This window comes from Rhinolophus sinicus, chromosome 16 (assembly GCF_057876585.1).
Source record: "Rhinolophus sinicus isolate RSI-liver-muscle chromosome 16, RSI-T2T, whole genome shotgun sequence".
NCBI lineage: Eukaryota > Metazoa > Chordata > Mammalia > Chiroptera > Rhinolophidae > Rhinolophus > Rhinolophus sinicus.
Genome location: NC_142516.1, coordinates 192,984,070 through 193,001,447, shown reverse-complemented (window position 1 = coordinate 193,001,447; position 17,378 = coordinate 192,984,070). Strand labels below are relative to the sequence as shown.

The window sequence follows — 17,378 nt, the reverse complement described above, 5'->3', positions numbered from 1 at the left end:
TTTTAGTTCACGTCAAATGTTCCTCTGTGCTGATTTTGCTTGTGCCTTTCTCACACAAAAAAGAAATACACGCTTGGTGAGCACATAATTACTTCATTATAAATGAATCTTTTTATTTATTTATAAATGAATCTTAAATGTGGAAATAACTTGGCAATTCCTCACTAAATTAGTAATATTGACTTCCACACTAGTGATGATAACTTAGGTGATATATTGGTCCTGAGAGTTCCAATGAGCTAATGTGCAAATGCTTCTTTTACAACAAACAATATGCACAAGTGATAATCCTATTAATATTAAAAGGTAGAGAATCATGAAAAAAGGCCCAGCATTCTGCAGGATAAACTGCTTTCTTGAACTTGGCATCAGCAAGTGGCTCCTCTCATCTTACAAAACTCACTTGGTCTTTTCAGGTTATCAAGGGTCATGCAGTACAATTAAGGGCTCCTGAGATTGCTGTTCTGAAGGATGGCCTGGGAATGACCCGTCCTGTGGTGAGCTCTCCAGTCTTATCATCAGTTATCAGTTATTGTGTCAGTCACCTGTATATTAATTTTATTTTTCAAGAGGCAGTATAAGCCCCTTGATTAGCTCTCACCTCTCTTAGTCCTTCAAAAACTGCAATAAAAGTCTAACTCTAACCTCTGTACACAAATGCTAAATGCACAGCCAATTTATAAAATACTCCCTATGCATTGTTTTCAAATTTTAAGATACTGTAACTGTAAAGAGGGAAAGTAGGTGACTGGGGAAAATGGCAGTAAAGAGGATTTTAGTTATCTTTGGAAGTTTCAAAATTATTCAAGTGCATTGCATCAAAACTTTAGTAAGTATAAAATTGAGGAAAAAAAGATTTCCCGTTGCATTCTCTTGTACAAACCTTTCTATGATCTCTGAAAACAGGAAGACCCAGCCCTCCATATATCACACTGGCTTCGTTAAATTCACCTGCTAACCTCTTGAGTGGACTGTAAACTTATGCTCATACTCACCTCTGCCACCTACCACCACACACTTAAGCCCACTGTAGACACTAATATGTTTCATGAGTAAATCATTTTCCCACTAAGACCATGCGATCGATGAGAAGAAAATGTTGGCGACGTCTTTTCTGCTAGGACCTTCTTAATGGAGAGTGAGCTAAGTTAGTGCGAATGTTGAAAAGGAGACAATTTATTGATCAGTACCTGATCGACCATAAGCATCTCTGAGTGCTGGGAAAATTTAATTAGAGTTCACATCGTTGAATACTGTCTGAATGCACTGAGAAGATTCAGGCCAAGAGAAGACTTCCCATCCACTAGCAGCACATGTTATTCAGGGGAAAGATTAAATCTTGACTCACTTGTGGTGGCATTCTCAAGAATTCAGCCACCACCTCTCTTCCACTGGCTTTTCACTCACAGACAGTGTCAGCCATAAGCAGGACAAGCTGAGCAAGGAGAAAGAAGCCATGAGATGCGAGTCTCATCCACAGTTTCCAGACATACTGGTCATGAATCCCCAACACATCTCCTGAGTGGAGCCCCTCAGCTCAGTGTACGAGAACACGTACTGTTCTAAAAGTGGGCGAGTGCTCACATCTACTCAGACCCAGATGGAGAAGACTTTGGCTAGTGTTGCTAGTAAATAATATGTGAAAACCCTTTTCTTTTTTCAGACTAGGAAATGAAAATCAGTGACTTCATAAGTTAACTAGCCCAAGTTTTTCATAGGGTTGGGCAATTCTCTCTCTGAACCCCAAACCTAGGATGTCATGACTTAGAAAATGCAGGATGCATGGGTTTGATGAGGAAATGTATTTGTTCAATAGCATATTTTAGTACAGTTGTAACTGGAATACTGTCCTATATCAATCATCACCACTAACAACACCCCCAGCATTTCATAAATTATACAAGTATTGGTAAACTTTAATTTATACCAAAATTGTGTTAGTATTAAATGTATTTCACAGAAAACGGTGATATTCTATCAGAAACAAAAGTAGATTTAACTCACTTTTTGTACCTAAAGTCTAAAAAATAAGAAAAACTCTTATTAAATAAGACTCTGCCTAGAGATTTAAATACATTTGCTTAAGTCATCCTCACAAAACTCTCCTGATTTTGATTTATTTGCTGTTATGGGCTCAGTGCATGGGCCCCCTCTCTCCCAACTCCTATGTGGAAGCCCTAACCTCCACTGCAGTGGTCTTCAGAGGCGGGGCCTCTGGGAGGTGATCAGGGTTAGATGAGGGCTCCAGAGTGGGTCCCCCATGAAGGGACTGGTGCCACGATGAGAGGGAGAGACCCGCGCTCTCTCCTTCTACTCTGTTGGGACACAATGAGGAGGCCTCCTGGGAGCCAGGGGCTCGTCCATCACTAGGAACTGAATCTACTGACATCTTGATCTTGGACTTTCCACCTTCAGAATTACGAGCAATGAATGTGTGTAGTTTAAGCCCCCTGCTCTGTGGGGTTTTGCTATGCAGCCCAGAATGACTGAGATGTTCACCAGTGTTAAAAATGGCATAGCATGCTTTCAAAACTCTTTAATAATGTGACAAAATTACATGGCTACAGATTGACAATGTTAATATTTACATTTTGCTCTTTTCCAAACTCAGATTTCTACAAGTGACCCTCCTGAGAAGTACTAACCACAGGTACGTTTTACCAGGAATATCCATCAGGTTAGTGATCAGAGACCACAGCCAGTAATCACCGCTCTCTGCCCCTTCAGCTGCTTCACGGAATCACTCCCCATGCCCAGGTTCTCCTACCACTTGGGAACCACAGTCCAGTCATCCCACTTTGGTCTACCAGCCCCTAACTGCACCATTTCTGCTGCCCAGTTCAATCCCTGCTTACTCCTTTTGACATGCATCAGGGACAAACTGCAGTTTTATCCCACCTGCATGTGCAGCAGCTATCGAAGTGACTGCTATCATGGCTCATGCCCAGTAATGTCTGAAAAAACACCTTTTGTTACATCTGCCTTCTTATGTCTCTTATACATCTATTTACTACACCTGTTTCACCACCAAAACCCTGTAACAGATAATAGTCATACGTTTCTCAAAACTCAACATGTGTATCTAGTGTGATGTAAGAAATGTCAAAACCTGCAGGGAATTTTTTATAAGCTTTAATTTTAGTGAAACTGATGACAACTGCCAGGAAGCAAGCTCTCAAATGCTTCCTTGAATGAGTTTTGCAGCTTCTTTTTGCATTTAAATTAAGGAGGGGAGGAAGAAAGATGACATGGGGAGGGAGAAAGCCAGGCAGGGATGGATTATAGGACAGTCAACACAATTAGGCACTCTCTTGAGGGTGGCTATCCTTATTTCAGAGGTGTGGTAACTAGTTGCATGGGAACCATGTACAGGGTGGCTTAAAACCTTTCACCAGAGAAGCCACAGGCCTGGAGCATGACTACCCACCACAGCCTGCACAGTTAGGAATTTATGATTTATTACCGCAGCCCATTTTCACGCACAAATAAATGTGTGCAAGTGTCAGGACAGGGTATAAAACAGAGAGAAGGAGCTAGGATGGACTCTTCAGACATACCATTAGAGTTGTTTGAGATATTCTTTGCTGAGGATGTGTGGAAGAAATGACCACAGAGAAGTTTGAAAACAATCAGGAGCCTGAAATAGCACAGAAAAACAGTTACCAAAAGGAGGTCATAATCCAATTCTTTGGTTTCAAATAAAAGACTGAGACATACCCATTAGATATTTTGTGGGAAAACATTGGTGGTGTTAGCAAGACATATGTATGGGGAGATCATTGGTGATTTTAGTAAGTCAAAGGGTATAAAGAAATGGTAACTATACTTCCAACTTTGTTTGATTGGGAACAGGAGAGCAGATACTAGAAAGAAAATATGTTCAGATGAAGTTTTTATTTCAAAATGGAAGAGTCATGATAGTTTAATATTGAGTAGATAGATCAAGAAAAGTAGGGTATGTGTCTAGTAAAGTAGACTTAACATAGAAGCAATAATATAAAGTTCCTAAGATGGCAGAAGAGAAAGCGATTTAATTGGAGAATGTGGACAGGGTAGAGAGGACTCTTCACTTTAACAGAAGATAGTAGTAATGGATGGGTATGAATGTATGCATAATTGTAGATGTTATGGCAATCATCTAAGGTTTGACTAACAATTTCTCAAATGATTTAATTCAGTGTAGTAGGACGGAAACCCTTTTGTGGAGACTCCTGATAAAAGTGAGTATGTGTGTGATGCAAAAGGCCTGCAGAAGTTTTGAAGTTTTTATGGAACTAAAAGGATAATTCTGTTAGTAGGATTTCCCATTATACTTGAATGTTAATAGGAGTTGGTTGTATTTAGATCAGGATCAATATCCTAGTCATGGACTTTGTCAGATGAAAGCTCCTGAAAAGTGAGGAATTTGGAGGCACCAGCATTGGTGTGTTGATCAGCAGATGTGGTCAGAGTTCATATGGACACAAGAATTGTTTGTTTTGGCAAATTTTAAAAAGTAAATTACCATTCAATAACCAATTGTGTTAATATATGCAGTTACAGTATAAAGTATTAGAGAACTTTGTCTTTTGTTGGACGGCATAGAAAAAACCCATCTGAGGAAGCGTTACCTACAGACTACCAGAGTGGTGAGCAATAGGAACCAGCCTGGAAACCAGTCTGGGTAACAGGAGCACTTTCCCAAAGGAGCACAGAACATTCTCTCCCATCTGGAATCTCTGAGGGTCACAGGAGTCAGTGAATACAAAGGTCTAACACAGATGGCAACCCAAGATATGAATTACAGGCTAAATCTTATTTGAGCTTCAAATACAGGGATCAGGGTGGCCAGGAGGCATGAAGCTACGCTCAGACCCATCTCTCCCGCCCCACGTGGCTGAACGGAGTGTGAGTCTGTCTGAGGCTCTCAGGGATCTGGGCATGGACATCTCTCATGGTCCTCCAGTGATGGAGCGCTGGGCCTCTTGTTTCAGGTCTAATGGAGGAAGAGGAATGGTCTGCTCAAGATCAAGATTTCATTTGCAAAATTAGTGTTTGTCATTCATGGTGTTTACTCAGTCGACACAGTTTAATTATGTAACATCAGTAGTGTTCATTTCAAAGAAGAGAATATCAAATCTCTGTTGGCATATGATTCCCCCAAAAATTCCCAAGGTATCTTAGTTTGGATGCTGGAATTTTCCATGCAGCTTTGATTTCCACAGGGCTTCTAACTGGAAGAAGCATGCAAAAAAATTCCTATGCTGGAAGCTCAGCAAGATGACTGAGATGGAGCTGGTGTGCCAAGCGCATGGAAGAGGGAGTGATCCAAGGTTTCATTGGTGGGGTTTGAGGTTCTGGCATTCTGATATTTGTCTCAGTTATCGGTTCTCAGTGCCAACAGTCAGTGAGATGATGGTCCATAGGACAATGATCATTCAGATAAGAGAGAAAAGAGAAAACACTACATTCATCCTATGAGGTTCTACCATTCTTTGAGTCTGCACAGACCACCAATGTGTTCTGACATCAGTCGCATTTGCTCCCATCATTCATCACTATTCTCCTTGCCATGAAATTATCAATAATCCCCAGTCCAGACCAGTTGTTTCAGTCTCCAGACCAGTTGTTTCAGTCAACAAATTCCACCAGTGGTGTGTGTGTGTGTGTGTGTGTGTGTGTGTGTGTGTGTGTGTGTGTGACACATTGTTCACAGACCTCTTTCTTCATTGACATTTAGTTACTGCTCAAAGATTCAGACCACGTACAAGTTAAAATTCACATGATAATGTCGGAAAAGTTTATAAACTCAGTGAAGAGTGGTTTAGGATATATCTTCATTAAAATAAACATTATTGATGTAGGGTTTACTTGCACCTGAAAAAAGGGAATAGTTCTTCAGTGAGGTAGTTGTTTTAAGGAGTGCCTAGAAACTTTTTTGAATAGTAAGAATGATAATGAAAACATACATTGAAGACATTATACTTCAATGCACTGTCACTTCTTTTGATTTCTGAGCTTTCATCAGATCCAATCCCCAGCCAAGGAAACGAGACTCCGAGATGTGGGGCACAGACTCTGGCTTACTCAGAAACCTCTCTGTGGGCTCAGCTTCCCACAGGGAGATACGCATCCCATATGGACCCAAGAGGAATCAGTCACTCCAGTGGAAGTGAAGACTCCTAAGGACATATTATATATACATCTAAATGAAGAAAATTTGATGGAGAAGATCATTTGGAGGCCGGAGGGGTTACACAGACAGAAGTTATATCACTTGACACCACTATAAACAAAGAGGGCTGAAGAAAAACTACGTGGAGAGTCCAAATGTCAAGACCATTTGACCCCAGATGGTGTCAAGTCTAAGCTCCTTAATCAGAGTCCACTTCCCAGCAGGTCTGAAGGGAGTAAGCTGAGCTCAGGGGGAGGGAACTCATCCGTGGGGACCTGGAGGACGGTGGGCAGGACTATTCCAACTTTTGTGTGAATTCCAGGGTGGTTTCTGTTTTACTGCCTAACAGAAAGATGTCTTCCAAATCTTTAATTGGTTTGAGTTCACATATTAATATTCAATAAACTAAAAGCTTTGAGAAAGCCAGAAGGGTGTCCTTTCATAAAGAATCTTTGAGAAATTTCTGCAGCATGAATAGTTGTGATCTGGTATTGCCAAATTCCAACAATAACTTCAGAATTTCCAAAGGAAATTTTAAAAAAGATACTAACTTGCATTTTTCACATTAACATTTATTACAAGTATCCATGAAGCTACTGAAGGTTGAAAATTCATTTTTACTATTGTTTTTTAAATGTCCCTTGATATTGAAAATTTAATTTTTCATTAATTAAAAACAAAATTCATGTATTTCCCCAACAGTATCCATTTTATGTCATGTTACCCTAACTTGACATAAAACATTCAGAATAGTATAGAAAACCAGATTAAAATACCTTATTTTTTCAAGTTAAAAAATATTTTCAGATAGCTCTGTGAATAAAGGAAAAACAAACATGTGAAGTTACAATATATTTAGAAATTAATGACAATCAAATTATGGGATGCCATCTACGCTTGCAGATTCATCCCAAAGGTCTTGAATTTACAAATCTTCTCAATAAGCGTGAAACAGAAAAGTTGAACATAAGGGAGAAAAGAGTGGATATCCACAGAGCAGTGAATCCTGTTGTTTTGCAGCAGTGCCTCAGCCCCTCGTGCTCAAAGCCCAGGTCCTGGCCCCATGAACTCCCTGATCCTGAGCGCAGGGCTGTGTCTCTGCCTTGCTGGTGAATGGGGAATAGAAACGGAAACCATGTGTCATACTTTTGCCTTTCACACCCGGTTTCCATCACCTGAGCACAGAAGTCTCCAGTCCTTGCTTCAACAACCCATTCCAAGTGCAGGAGCCGCAGACATTCGGGATCCCACCACCCCCCATCTGGACCCACCGCGAGGCCGGGTCGCGCCCCCAGCATTCGCAGGACACATGTCTCTGGTGGGATTTTTTATTTTTAATAATTTTTTTTCAAATTTAGATTCAGGTACAAAGCAACATAATAGACCTTTAAGCCCCTCATAAAGTGATAACCCACCCCCCAAGTTCCTACCCCTCTGACATATAGCTGTTACAGTACCATCAACAGTCTTCCCTGTGTTGTACTCCACATCCTGTGACTATATATAACTATATATTTAGTTATAGTTGACATTCAATATTATTCTACTTCAGCTTCAGATGTATAGCGTATTGGTCAGGCATCTACACAGTCTATGATGTGATCCATCTGGTAAGTCCAGTGCCCATCTGGCACCTTACATGATCTTTGCAACATTGTTGATTATAGCCCCCATACTGTATTAACTATCAATTTATATTTCTTAATACCTTCACCTTTTTCACCCTGACCCCAACCCCATTCCCATCGATCACCCTGATAGATCTAGTACCTATCTGGCACCATAGCTAGTTATTCCAGTATTGTTGACTATATTTCTTATGCTATACCCTACATCCCCATGACTACTGTATAACACCCAATTTGTTTTTAATCCCTTCCCCTTTCACTCATCCTTTACCCCCCTCCCATCTTAAAGAAGTCCCTCTAAGAGTACTTGTAATACTGGTTGGGTGGTGATGAACTCCTCCAGCTTTTTCTTGTCTGGGAATCTACTTTTCTGTGCTTCAGTTCTAAATGACAGCCTTACCAGGTAGAGCAATCTTGGTTGTAGGTCCTTGCCTTTCATCACTTGGAATATTTTCTGCCACTCCCTTCTTGCCTGCAAGGTTTCTGTTGAGAAATCAGCTGACAGTTTTATGGGGGCTCCTTTGTAGGTAACTAATTGCTTTTCTTTTGCTGCTTTTAAGATTCTCTCTTTGTATTTAACCTTCAGCATTTTAATTATGTGTCTCGGTGATGGCCTTTTTGGGTTTACCTTGTTTCGGACTCTGTGCTTCCTGGGCTTCTATGTCCATTTCCTTCACCAGGTTAGGGCAGTTTGTGTCATTATTTCTTCAAGTAGGTTTTCAATTCCTTCCTCTCCTTCTGTTACCCCCTATAATACGAATGTTGGTACGCTTGATATTGTCCTGGAGGCCCCTTAAACTTTCCTCAATTTTTTAGATTCATTTTTCTTTTTCCTGTTCAGGTTGGATGTTTTCTGCTACCTTTTCTTCTACATCGCTGGTTGGATCCTCTGATTCATCTAATCTACCGGTCATTCCCTGTAATATATTCTTCGTTTCCATTATTGTATCCTTTATTTCTGCCTGGTTCTTTTTCATGGTTTCCATCTCCATTTTTATGAGATCTTTGAGCATTTTTATAACCAGTGTTTGGAACTCTGCATCTGATAGATTGCTTATCTCAGTTTCACTTAGTTCTTTTTCTAGAGCTTTGTTCTGTTCTTTCATTTGGGATGTTTCTTTGTCTCCCCATTTTGGCTGCCTCCATGTGTTTGTTTCTATGTATTAGGTAGGGCTGCTATGCCTCCCTGTCTTAGCAGAGTGACCTATGTAGTAGGTGTGCTGTGGGGCTCAGTGATGCAGTCTTTCTGGTCACCTGAGCCACACACTCCAGGTGTGTCCCTTCCTGTTATAGTTGACCCTTGCTTGATAATTGCACATCAGTGTGAAGGACTGACCCTTGGGCTCACTGGTTGTGAGGACTGGCCTTGACTACAGTGGAAGAGTTGTTGTGCGGGGGCTGATCCTACAGAGCAGGATCTGCCTCAGCAGGACGCTAGTTCCTGCCCAATGCAGCCTTTGGGTGTGCTGTATATATAGGCAGCTGGGTAATACTCCAGCTCGTTTTGAAGCTGGCCATTGGGGGCACCATCCCCAGAACTACCTTGGAGGGGATCCACTGTAGGTCAAGTTCAGCCACAGCCTGTGCCTCACCCGGGGCCACCCAGCAGGAGCCAGAAAGAAATCCACAGATGTGTGCTGCCCATGCTGTGCTTGAGAGGCCAGGCCCTGAACCAAGGCCAGCTGCAACTAGTGCCAGCTTAGGGCTACTCAGCCTGAGGTACAGGTATGCTCAAACCCGATGCTGCTTGTCTGGGTTCTGCAAACCTTTCAGAGACTCTAGGAATGTGCAGCTTGAGCAAAAGCAAGCGGCCACTGAAAGCAGCCTGGCTGTGCCCAAAATTTGGGTGGGGCCAGGTCTCAAATTGCCAGGGTGGGGCAAACGAACACCAGAGACTCAGAAATGGCAGCCGCCTGTTTCCTTGCCAGGAATGGGGAGGGCTCAACAAACAATGGCCTCCGCCAGCTCCCCCATCCAGGAGAAAGCTGCCTCTCCAGCCCCCATCCCAAGCCAGACAACTCAATTCCCCAGCATCTGTCCCTGCCGCCTTTCTAGCTGCTGCCCCAGCGCTGGAGCTCAGAGCGAGTGATTCCGTTGGTGGGTAACTCCGCGTGCGGTGCCTTTAAGAGGAGCGCCTGTGAGTGCAGCTGCATTCAAGCTCACTAAGTCACAATCTCCGCTGCTTTTCATAACCAAAAATCATGGGGGCCACTCTCCCCAGCCCTGGATCCCTGGGCTGGGGTGGGAATCCCTCGCTCCTTTATGAGATGGGGGGGGATCACCAGAGCTGAAGTAGCCCTCCTGGTTTTAATAGTCAAATGGGTGTGGGACCAGTCCATTCCACGTATCTGACCTTCCTTCCAGTCTGGTGGTGGCTTCTGCATGTCCGTCGTTGAAAGGCTTCCGTTCAGCTTGATTTTAGGCGATTCTCAATAACGGTGGTTTTGTAGATTAGTCTTAATTTTGATGTGGTTGTGAGAGAAGGTAAATGCAGCATTTACCTACTTCACCATCTTGGTTGTCGACCTGCCTGAATTCTTAACCCAAAAAATCAGGAGATGTAATGAAATCCTTGTTTTAAACCACCAACTCTGTCTCCAGTGGAATTTTGACTCAAACCGTTTTCAAACTGCTGTCAGGGAAACATCTCAGCATTCACTGTCAATGGCCTCACAAGTCTAAGCTCTTACCTTGAACTGCCTGAAACATTTAACCTGAAGTAGGGAGGAAGCAGCCCGGCTGCCCGGGAGGCCTAAGGGATTCCAGCGGATCCAAACGCGGAGATTGGAGGAGGTGTGTAGCATGGGAGGCGGGGCCCGCCCGGAACCGGCCCGGGAGGCTCAGGCCCCGCCCACCATCGCCCGCCCCCTCGAGGACCCGCCCCACGCTGGCCGCGCCACTCTGCTCCGTCCCGCTCCGTCTGACCCCGCCTCCACAGGCCCCGCCCCAAACCTCGCTGGCGGCCTCCTCCCTGGCCCCGCCCCTTCCGGGCTGAGGCCCCGCCGCTTCCTCCGTAATTTCCTGTGGGCGCAGAAGGGGATTTCCCGGCGCGAAGGCTTCAGGCGGTGAGTGGGCTCTGTTCTCAGGCGTTTGAATCCGCCCTCCGCGGCCTCCTCCCCGCGCCGTCCTCCACACGGGGTCCGGGGGTCCTTGCGGATGTCACAGGCCTCGCATCCGCCCGTCGCGCCCGCGGGGAGACCCCCGCTGCCCGGAGCGGCCCGGAGGCCAATCGCTCCTGCGCGGTTCGTGTCATTTCCGTTTCCGGTTACAGTAGCTCAGAGGCCGTCTCCGCCCGGCCTTTCTGCCTTCGGTGTCTCCACGGTGTCCCCACCACGCGCCGTGTCAGGTCCCCGCTCGGGACGTGGGTTCTCGTCCTGGTCCCCCCGTCGCCCCTCTCGCCTCTCGGGCAGCCCAGGACGGACCCTGTCCTGTGACGCCTCGTGTCGCGGTGTCGCACGTTTACCCCTCCGGCTCTGCCCGCCGACGTGTGTGCACGTTTCCGAGATCCCACTGGAGAATGAGCTCTTGGGAACGGTATATTCCGAATTCATTCGATGGCGTTGTAGTGTCCCTTTTAAATTTAATTTTGTAATTTCCCTTTTAAATTTATTGTCAAGCTCAGAGTAGAGGCATCAGTGTTTTTCCAAACTTCATTACATATTGAAAATATTATTTGGTTTGTAGTAATTTACACTTTTAATGTGCATTTGGTAAGGGTATTGATAATTTTTATGTTAACAGTCAAACCAAGAGTATATAACAGCTTCCTTTCTTTGTTCATGTGATCTTTTGACTTAGTTGGTTGTGACCTAAGGTTTCCAATTAAGTGTGTGTTCTTTTCAAGTTCCCTTTCACCTTCTACAAATGTTCAAGGATGGGCTGGGTTGTCAAATTATCCTTGTTGGTCCTAGTCAGCTGTGAAGACCACTACAAGCCATTCCCTGGTTTCCCAACCCGCTGCAGCCTTTTCTGGGCCTCAGAGGGGACTTAGAACATTTTCAGGTAGGCCTAGAAAAATTTCCGTGAGGCTCACATTTTGGGCAGTGCCGTTTCCCATGCTCCTGAACTGACCTAGAAAATTACCAGAGAGATTTCCCGGCAGAGGCGCCCTCTCCAACCTTTGTGGCAGACACTAGTGACTCCTGGGTCCCAAGATCCACTTAGAAAATTTTCAAGAATGTCAGGCAGGGCATAGATGAAGTTCACTGGTGTTCCATGTTACGTAACAAAAGCAGTTCCTGTCTTGACTTAAAATTGTGGGTTCCTGTGTGTGTGTGTGTGTGTGTGTGTATGTGTGTGTGTGTATGTGTATGTGTGTGTTTAGGGGGCGTAATTCTGATGGGCCAAAACACCCTGGTTGGTGTTTTTATATTTCCTGTGTCCCACTGGACAGTTTAAAAGAGGGAATGGGAGTGGTTGGGTGGACTTGGAAAGATATAAGAGGTAAAGGGAGTGAGTGAATATCATATTTTGGTATTTAGTTTTCACTAAAGAAACACTATATTCGCTTTTCATTTTCAAATGTTTTTTCATTTTCAAATGTTTTCTCATTTGCTAGAACTTGACTGAACTTATTTCAATATTTTTAGAATGGAAATAAAAATATGAAATTTATAAAGCTTCTCTTCAAGAAATTATATCTCCGAATTGAATAGTATCTTTTCTGAGATAAAAAAAAAACACCAGTCAGGAAAAAAAATTTTTTTTTAATTGGGGAGTATTGGGGAACAGTGTGTTTCTCCAGGGCCCATCAGCTCCAAGTTGTTGTCCTTCAATCCAGCTGTGGAGGACGCAGCTCAGCTCGAAGTCCAGTCGCCATTTTCAATTTTAGTTTCAGGGGGCGCAGGTCACCATCCGATGCGGGAATTGAACTCGCGCTCTAATTAACAGAGCCATCCAGATGACCCTCCGGCAGCTCAGCAGCAGCTCGTTGTCTTCAATCTAGTTGTGGAGGGTACAGCCCACTGGCCCATGTGGGAATCGAAGCAGCAACCGTGTTGTTCAGAGCTCGCGCTCCAACCACCTGAGCCATCTGGCTGCCCCAAGGACAAATAATTTTTAAGTTCATGTGTAATGAGTCATGGAAAACTTACTAGACAATACAGTCATGCACCACTTAGCAACAGGGACACATTCTGAGAAATGCCTCATTGGGAGATTTTGTTGTCCTTTGAACATCATAGAGTGAGGTACTTACACACACCTCGGTGGTGTAGCCTGTGACTGTAATTGTATGTGCTATGCTTTTAGTCATTTGTCTCCATGAGCATCACCACAAACTCATGAGGAATGCATTGTGCTACATTATTACTACAGCTACAATACATGAAGTGATGGAAATTTTTCAGCTCCATTATAATAAACTTACGGGACCACCGTTATATATGTTGTCTGTCATTGACCAAAACGTTGTTAAGTGTTGTCTGACTTTATTCGTATATTATTTAGTAGTGTGCATTGGAAACATGCACTTAGGGGCAGCAGGAAATCACTTTCTTTTTTTTACATTTCTGTTTTATTCAACAAGTTTGTGGTATTTTTTTACAGCAGGCACAGAAAAAGTGTACATGCAGATAAATAAAAAAGTTTATCACAGCATTGTTTAAAAATAATCAAGCCGTTCTAATTCCAAAACTATGGAAATGGTTACATTAATAATGGTACATTTATTTAATTGGGTATTATTATACTTTTAAGAGAATATATTCATTTTAGATAACAAAATTTACATAATTAGTGATAAAATAGACAAAAATGTGATGGTAATTGGAATTATAAAGATAAATAAAAGACCTTTATTTGGATATGCAATTCTTAATCAGATGGGACTTTTTAAAATCTTTTTATGAAACCTTTATTTTACAACCATTTATTTGCCATTTAAATTTTGTTTTAGAAAATAGGTCACATTGAGTTCCAGAAGATTTCACTTTAAGAAATAGTTTTCTTTAAGTGTTTTTTTGTTTGTTTAATTACAGTTGAGATTCAATATTAATTTACATTAGTGTCAGGTGTACAGTATAGTGGTTAAGACACTTACATAATTTATGAAATGATCCCCCCAATTAGTCTCCTACCCACCTGGCACTATACTTAGTTATTACCATATTATTGACTATATTCACTGTGCTGCACTATAAATCCCCATGACTATTTTGTAACTGCCAATTTGTACTTCTTAATCCCTTCACCGTTTTCACCCAGCACCCTCACCCCATTCCCACCTGGAAACCATCAGTTTGTTTTCTGTATCTATGAGTCTGTTTCTGATTTGTTAATTCATTTGTTTTGCTTCTTTAGATTACATCTGTAAGTGAAATCATATGGTATTTGTCTTTGTCTGACTTAGTTCATTCAGCATAATGCCCTCTAGGTCCATTCACGTTGTCACAGGAAATAACTTTCATAGAATTCATGGTTTCTGTCAACTACACTAGGTAATACATGGAAACTGTTAAATTTAATGCACAAAACTATACTTGCTTGGATTTTCATTGGGATGGTTTCCAAATGGTGCATTATATGTTCATTGCAAGTTTTGCTTCTATCAAGAAGTCTGTCCTAGAAGGTGGTCATATTGATATACAGTGTAATCCAACTCATGTCGTTTTTTTCTTTAAAAAAAAATGGATTACTATTTATGTGTTTATTGTTCCAAAATGCTGAGATAGAAATTAGCAAGAAATGACAGAGCATGAAAACTCTTCTGGAAAACAACCGATCATTCAGAGATGACTCTTATTTTGGTTCATTTAAATGTGTGTGTGTATGTGTCTTCCAGGGAAGCTGGACTCAGGACGCAGGCCTGCCTTCACAGCCCCACGTCCACTAAACATTAAGGCCGCAGACCTCTCTCTCCCACTGCTGACCTCCTTGCTGCACTTTCTGCTGGTCACCTTCAGGTCTGGACTTCTGAGTTTGTGCTCTTCATTGTCTGGGGCTGTTGGTGGGTCCTGAGACTGGTGTATGGGCGTCTTCCTCCCTGGCTGCAAGGGTCACCTTGGGGCATAATTAATCATGCCCAGGTTCTGGGATGTGCTTAGAAAATTCTGCACAGGCCCCAGCAGGTGGGGACTTCTCTCAAGACTTCTGGACTTGCCCCCGTGGTTTATGGGCCCTGAGGAGGGATCTTAGGAAATGTGAAGTGACTCAGGTGGTCCTAGGATGCCCTTCAGGCAGCCATGAGCTAGTCGTGTACCTCGAAACTCGTTCCAGGAAGGTAGAGGTCAAGGAGCAAAAGGGAAAGCAAACCACCGGAAGTATGGCTTCCTGGGTGGACACAAGGTAAGGGTGATAAGGCCCTGCCTGCAACCCATACCCACCTGCGTTATGTAGTACAGCCAGCAGGCTGATGGGGTGCAGCTCCCTGCCAGGAACACAGGACTCCTGGTCCACATCCACGCCTCTGCAGAGCAGCAGCGCTGCCTGCTGTTAGCATGGTGCCCCCAGCAGTGGGTCACCCCCCACCCACCACCACCATGCTGCCCTTGTGCCTTCTGCTTTTCAGGCCCAGGAGGTCCAGACATGTGTGCTTCATATCCACCCAGAACCACTGGAGGGCGTTACCTCAGTGAGCAGAAGGCAGGAGGGACCAGGCCTGTCTGTTCACCAGCAACCTATAAACATACTGCAATAAGTCTGCAGTTTTATTAACCACAGTCACTGTGCTATACATCACATCCCAGAACTTATTTTAGAACTGAAAATCTGTTCCTTTTGATGCCCTTCACCCATTTCACCCACCCCCGCCTCTGGCAACTACCAATCTGTTCTATGTATGTATGGGTTTGTTTCTTTTCTTTTTAGATTCCACGTATAAGTGAGGTCCTACGTTACTTATCTTTTTCTATCTCTGACTTATCTCGCTCAGCCTAATGTCCTCTAGGTTCATCTGTGATGTCACAAATAGTAAGATTTCATTCTTTTATGACCATGTAATACTCCATTGTGTGGATGGACCACATCTTTATCCATTCATCTATCGATGGACACTTAGGTTATTTCCAAGTCTTGGCTATTGTGAATAACACTGCAGTGAGCATGGGGGTGCAGCTACCTTTTCCAATTAGTATTTTCATTGCATTCACATAAATACCCTGAAGTAGAATTGCTGAGTCATAAGGTAGTTCCATTCTTAATTTTCTGAGGAACCGCCATACTGTTTTCCATAGTGTCTGCTCCAACTTACAATCTCCCAGTGCTCAAGGGTCCCCTTTTCTCCACATACTCGCCACTGCCCACCGGCCACTCATGGCAGCACACAGCAGCCCATGGCGGCTCACGACAGCTTATGCCAACCTCTGGTTGCTCTTGGCAGCCCAGATCCAGGGAGAGCTGTTGTTCACAGTCTTAGCCATAGAGGGCACAGCTCACTGGCCCATGTGGGAATCAAACCCATGACCTCGCTGTGTTCCAACCACCTGAGCCACTGGGCCGGCCCTTGGTACATATTTTGGATTAACCCCTTGTCATATACATGATTTGCAAATATTTTCTCCCATACAGTAGATTGCCTTTTCTTTTTGTTGATGGTTTCCTTCCTTGTGCAGAAGTTTTTTAGTCTGACGTCTTCCCTCTTGTCCATATTTGCTTTTGTTTCCTTTGCTTTGGGTGTCAAATCCGAAAAGTCATCACCAGGATGGATGTCCAGGAGCCTACTGCCTGTGTTTTCTTCTATGAGTTTTATGATTTCAGGACTTATGTTCAAGGTTTTAATCCATTTTCAGTTAATTTTTATGGTGTAAGATAGTTGTGCAGTTTCAGTTTTTGCATGTATTTGTCCAGTTTTCCCATCTCCATTTATTGCAGAGAATGTCCTTTCTCCACTGTATAGTCTTGGCTCCTTTGACATAAATTAACCATATACGGGTGTATTTCTGGGCCCTTTATTCTGTTCCATTGATATATGTGAGTTTTTATGCCAGTACCATGCTGTTTGGATTACTTTGGAAAGCACCGTATGAATTCAGACAGAATTTAATGGATGCTAAAGCTGATGTCGCGAGCAATGCACAGGGCTCCTTGCTTTGCTACCCCATCTTTACCTCAAAAACATTACTTACCATGAAACAAGTGAATTTTCCTCCAGAAATTGGGTTATCTTTGTCCATTTGGGTCATGGAGTCTCAACTGTGTTGCTTCTAGGTCGTGCATTAGGCAAAGAGGGGAGTGTAGCTTGGCTCACACGACGCACTTAATAAAATAGGTGGAATGAAGATGGATTGATGGCGCCTAGATCTCAGCAACACAGAACCAGAGAACATTTTGAAGTTGTTGGGTTCTCTGAGTTTTAGTTTCTTCATCTGAAAAATGGACTCCACTCTCAGATCCTCTGAGGTCCTGTGGGTCTACCAGCTCCCCTTGCCACCTGAACTTCACTTTCTAGAATGTCATGATACAGACTAAGCCACCCTCACCCCACTTCCTAAAGTTTGCATATGCCCCGTCCTGAAAAGATACATGACCTCAGAAGATGAAGTGAGCAGTAAGCCTTGGCCTCAGCACACATGCACGGGAAGCACCCTGCTTGGAGTCTGAGCGACTGGAACACAAGACATTCACTGCTTCTCATCAGCAGCTAAAATGCCACACAGAGT

At 43.3% G+C, this 17,378-nt stretch overlaps 1 protein-coding gene across 11 annotated transcripts in view; it reads left to right on the top strand.

The window, feature by feature from the left end:
* The window catches only part of FBXO25 (F-box protein 25), a 101,923-nt gene that overhangs the window by 33,196 nt on the left and 51,349 nt on the right, over positions 1-17,378 (top strand). For 2 of the 11 annotated variants that reach the window (XM_088793068.1, XM_088793067.1), the window contains exon 2: positions 14,564-14,684. The gene's annotated coding sequence lies outside the window, so the exon portion shown is untranslated. Of the gene's footprint in view, positions 1-10,741; positions 10,848-11,041; positions 11,317-14,563; positions 14,685-17,378 lie in introns of those variants that run through there. The other 9 variants (XM_088793063.1, XM_088793066.1, XM_074329252.2 and 6 more) reach the window with 8 other exon arrangements.